General features: G+C 36.6%; 2 long non-coding RNA genes across 3 annotated transcripts; one reads left to right on the top strand and one right to left on the bottom strand.

The window, feature by feature from the left end:
* The first annotated feature begins 1,629 nt into the window (after nt 1–1,629).
* Nucleotides 1,630–3,141, top strand: LOC144987071 (uncharacterized). Of its 2 annotated transcripts, XR_013650934.1 has the most exons (3): nt 1,770–2,124; nt 2,550–2,664; nt 2,745–3,141. It is a non-coding gene; the product is annotated as an uncharacterized LOC144987071 (long non-coding RNA). The 2 variants fall into 2 exon arrangements; XR_013650933.1 differs by having other exon boundaries at nt 1,630–2,664.
* On the bottom strand, nt 2,447–4,385 carry LOC144987072 (uncharacterized). The gene is made up of 2 exons (XR_013650935.1): nt 4,107–4,385; nt 2,447–3,493 (listed from the first exon to the last, which is right to left on the bottom strand). It is a non-coding gene; the product is annotated as an uncharacterized LOC144987072 (long non-coding RNA).
* Nucleotides 4,386–5,150: the final 765 nt, after the last annotated feature.

The following is a 5,150-nucleotide window of genomic DNA, read 5'->3' as shown; positions in this document are numbered from 1 at the left end:
TGATGGAGTTCCTGGAAAGGTTCTGCGGGCCTGCGCCGATCAACTCTCCCAGGTCTTCACAAAAATCTTCAACCTGTCGCTAGCTCAGGCTTTCATCCCTGCTTGCCTGAAGTCATCCACTATCATCCCGATACTCAAAAAGTCCTCATCCACAGCCTTCCTCACGGACTTCCGCCCAGTTGCACTCACTGCTGTAATCACAAAGTGTCTGGAGCGGCTGCTCCTGGGACACATCAAAGACTCCCTCCCTCCAATCTTCGTCCCCCACCAGTTTGCAGAACAGAACAGATCCACCCCCACTCTACATCGATGGAAACTGTGTGGAGAGGGTCCACAGCTTCACCCTCCTGGGCACCACCATCTCTGCTGACCTCACATGGTCTAACAACACCATGACTGTCATCAGGAAGGCCCAGCAACGCCTGCACTTCCTGAGAAAACTTAGGAGGAACGACGTCAGCCAGGAGCTGCTGGTAACGTTCTACCGCTCAACCATTGAGAGCATTCTGTCCTATGGCATCACAGTGTGGTTTTCCCACTGCACTGAAGCAGAACGGCAGAGTCTCCAGAGAGTGGTAAAGACAGCGCAGAGGATCATCGGCTGCCCCCTCCCCTCACTGAAGGACATTTACCAGTCTCGCTGCATCAGCAGAGTGACTAGCATCACCACTAACTCCACCCATTCTGCTTTCCCTCTGTTTGAACTGCTGCCCTCTGGAAGGAGGTACAGGTCCATCAGAACCAGGACAAACAGACTAAGAAACAGCTTTTTTCCATAGGCAATTATCATACGGAATGCACATACGTCCACCAACCACACCTCACTCTAATTTTACTACAATGCGTGCAATATCCTGACTGTCTAACCGGGTCACTGTGCAATAACTTGATATTTATTAAGCTGTGCTCACAGCAACTCATGTAATTCCTTTCTATTTTATTCACAAATATTTAATATTTAACAGTTTCTGTCCATATTGTTCATTTTTTGTTAAGAGTTGTAAATACAGTATTTCTTTTTCTATTCTATTTTTATTTTTATTTTATGTAACTCCTTCACTCCAAGGCTGCTGCAATTTCATTGTATCCCCATGTACAATGACAATAAACGATTCTGATTCTGATTATATCACTTAGACACAGATGGAGAACCATATCAACTGGATTGGTAACAGCAACAACCACCGACCAAGCCGGCAAGCCCTGGCAGAAAAGATCCCCACAAGAAACACTGCAGGCTGTTCCATAAAAAATATAGTTTTACCATTGCCTTGCTACAGTGGCCCTGAAGTGCAAAGCATTCAACAAATCACTCGATACAAAAACATTTTTAAGATCACAACAACAATTAAAAAAAAAAAAAATTTTTAAAAAGCAGCATTACATTTTAGAAAACAAAACAAAATTTCAGAAACCAAAACTTGAAAAACAAAAATGACAAAAAAAAAACAAATAATTTTTAAAAAGCAGCATTACATTTTAGAAAACAAAACAAAATTTCAGAAACCAAAACTTGAAAAACAAAAATGACAAAAAAAAAAACATTTCAGAAAACAAAATTAATTTCCAGGAAAAAAAGAAATATTAAAAAATGAAAACATTTCAGAAAAAAAAAAATCCAGAAAAAAAATGAAATATTAAAAAATGAAAAACATTTCAGAAAAAAAAATTCCAGAAAAAAAATGAAATATTAAAAAATGAAAAACATTTCGGAAAAAAAATGAAATATTAAAAAATGAAAAACATTTCAGAACACAGAATGAATTTCCAGAAAACAAAACGAAATCTTCAAAAATGAAAAACATTTTCAAACCGGAAGAGGCAGGTACTATGGGACAACGCTGATTGGATGATGATTTTTGTCAATCATTTGAACTGAAAAGTATTTTAAATGAAGCGATGACGGATTTTATCGTCCAAACAACAATGTACTATAATAATCCACGTATTTCCCATTTATATATCAAATAAAAAATGCAGCAAACTGTTAATGAACTTTAAAATTATTTTTTTAACATTTCGCCTGACACACGGTCACCCGGAAGTAGTTTGTGAGCACTTTTACTTTGAACGCTGTGCGCTAATGTCTACGGCTGCGAGGTTCACGCTGTCAATCATCTTTAGGTAAGAATCAATTCTGTGATCTTTTCTTTTGTCAGTCACATGTCTCTAAGGATGTTAATTTTAGGATGTTAAAGTGCTGCTTTGAAAAGATAATTTCTTTTTATCTTGCGCATGCGCAAAAAGAACCCGATGGAGACGAACCGTCTTCACATGATAGCCGTTCCCGTTTTCGGTGACAACATGAGAGAAAAAGCTCCGAGCCAGCCTGATTCTGTGATTTATACAGTAATTACAGTAATTATATGGCATCAGTGTTGCTAAAAATCGACTTTAAGACTGAAATCAGTAAACAAGTTCTTATGGGAAATAATATTTAAGTGCATTGTATATTTTTGAACCATGCATATACACATATACTGAAACTTAAAAATGAACTTTAAAGTTTATAAAATACTTAATTGAATTAACATGTGATATTTCTGCAGGTGAAGTTTCTCAAAGCGAAGTTCCAGAAAGGTTTGTGCTGCAGAAGAACAGATGGCAGCTCTACATGGGAATACAAAAAGACTAAAGTCATTCAGATCATTGTGCAGTGTACAGGCAAGTCACCATGATTTATGTGCAATGTAATCAATAAATATTATTTAACCTTAATATCTAATTTTTTTTTTAAATTGCAGGTCCTTTAAAAAAAACGTCTTTAACCTGCTGCATAAGCCTGATTAGTTGTAAATGATGCAGTGGGGAGTGAAAGACGAAGCACAATTCCTGGCTTTAGCGTCGGGCTGATGATCTGGAAATCACATCTATGAGGAACCGCATCAAACACTTGTACAACTCCAAACAACTTAATGTTCCTTTAAGCAAAACTCCAGTTTAAAATGTTCATATTAGACTTGCTTCATTTAGGAGTTTTTCCATGTTTACCATTTTAGGTTTTAAAGCTTTATTAACAAAGATGATGTTTGATTTTCAAAGCTGTTGTTTAGAAATGTATTTTTGTCAATGAAAAAACTGAATGCTGATGTGAGGATTGTAATAATGGATATGAAAATAAACAAATTTGTTTCATAACAATGCAGTATATTTATTGAAAACTTAACATGAATACGTTATTCAGTAACAGAAACAAAGAAACTGTTGTTGATTTCCCTTTATGGGCTTCTTCATGCAGTCAATCAAATGTTGCGTTTACATTCAGCATTTACTCAGCCTACCTGTCAGTCACATTTATTAGAGGAAAAAATGCATCTGGGAAAAGTCTGTTTGTGCTTAACAACTATATCAAAAAGAGTCATGTCAGGGAAGTTTTGTCCACATTGCTGCTCAGCATCACATCCAGAGGAAGATGCACAGGTAAGGGACCCCAGTTCCTGCTCGTACATGCTTGCAGCTTCCTCTGCACTGGACTCCAGCTCCATTGAAATCCCTGACAGAGATAAATTAATAAATTAAAAATCCCTGACAGAAAAACATCAGCTGCCGTTCATCTTTCATTCAGGAAAAAGTTGAGTTCATCAAAATGAGGAGAAAATGGGTTAAACCAGAAATTCATTAGGGAGGGGTCAAAACACCAAACTCAGAATAAAATACATTATTTCAGTCTTATAAAAATACATTCTAAAACAATTTGGTATTCCTCCTCTGCCTGAAAGACTAAAACGTTTTTTTTAAAGATTTATTTTACACCACAGACTTTGCCACCTTTAGTTACACACCTGGACGTGTCTGATGATGTGCACCTCCAGTCATTTACTGTCATGTTTCTGTGCACTGACACACTCTAAAGTCACAGATCTTAATAGTGTGAATAAGAAGCATTCATAAATGTTATTCTGAGACACAACAATACCTGACAGCTTTGCTGATTTATGCTGCTGGTACACCTGTCTGAGAATCCTGCCCACGTGACCCCCTCTCCAGCTGATGAGGTAACCTGTCATTAACGTATGACTGAAGGATCTTGGATCTGTCTGTAAACACCCACCTAGAAATCACGTTTAACGCTACATTTATTAGATCAAACAAATGTGCCTCCATACCTTATCTGTGGATGGCGGGACTGCATTTCCTGATGTGCGCCGTCTTTAACACCCGTTTCTTCGCAGCTGCTGCTTTAGACAGAATCCTCTCACGACATTTTGAAACATTTGTAAACCTGGTTGGTGTTGATATTTCTGGGTGCGTTCTGTCATCACATCCGCTAAATATTCAAAGATTAACGTTTAAGTTAACGTTTTATCGTCCTTTCCTTTCATTGTTTACCTGCAGAACGGACGTCATCCACACAAACTACTTCCGGGTGACCGTTCTGCTTCAGACGAAATATTCAAAAATAATTTAAACCTTCATTATCTGTTTGCTGCATTTTTGATTTAATATTTAAATGGGAAATACGGGAATTATCATGGTACATTGTTGTTTGGACGATAAAACCCGTCGTCGCTTCATTTAAAATACTTTTCAGTTCAAATGATTGACAAACATCATCATCCAATCAGCGTTGTCCCATAGTACCTGCTTCTTCCGGTTTGGAAATGTTTTTCATTTTTGAAGATTTCGTTTTGTTTTCTGGAAATTCATTCTGTGTTCTGAAATGTTTTTCATTTTTTAATATTTCATTTTGTTTTTCTGAAATGTTTTCATTTTTTTTATTTCATTTTGTTTTCTGGAAATTAATTTTTTTTCTGAAATGTTTTCATTTTGTAATATTTCTTTTTTTTTCTGGAAATTAATTTTGTTTTCTGAAATCTTTTTTTCTTTTTTTTCTTTTTTCTTTTTTATGTTTTGGTTTCTGAAATTTTGTTTTGTTTTCTAAAATGTAATACGCTTTTTAAATTGTTGCTGTGATCTTAAAAATGTTTTTGTATCGAGTGATTTGTTGAATGGTTTGCACTTCAGGGCCACCGTAAGAAGGGGCTGTTGAGGTCTCTGGTCTGTTGGTGAGAGGTGATGGACGTGAGGGAGTTACACTGATCTTCTGATGTTGGAGAAGACAGAACTGCATGCTGGGGTCTGGAGATGTTTTCTTTAAAATGAAAAAATTCTTAAACTACAACCCAGATTTAGTGGATGAAGGAAAAAGA

The sequence above is a fragment of the Oryzias latipes genome, chromosome 18, assembly GCF_053564925.1.
Source record: "Oryzias latipes strain Hd-rR chromosome 18, Olatipes_Hd-rR_3.1".
Taxonomy (NCBI): Eukaryota; Metazoa; Chordata; class Actinopteri; order Beloniformes; family Adrianichthyidae; genus Oryzias; species Oryzias latipes.
The sequence above is the reverse complement of the archived record's forward strand: the minus strand, read 5'-3'. Positions and strand labels throughout refer to the sequence as shown.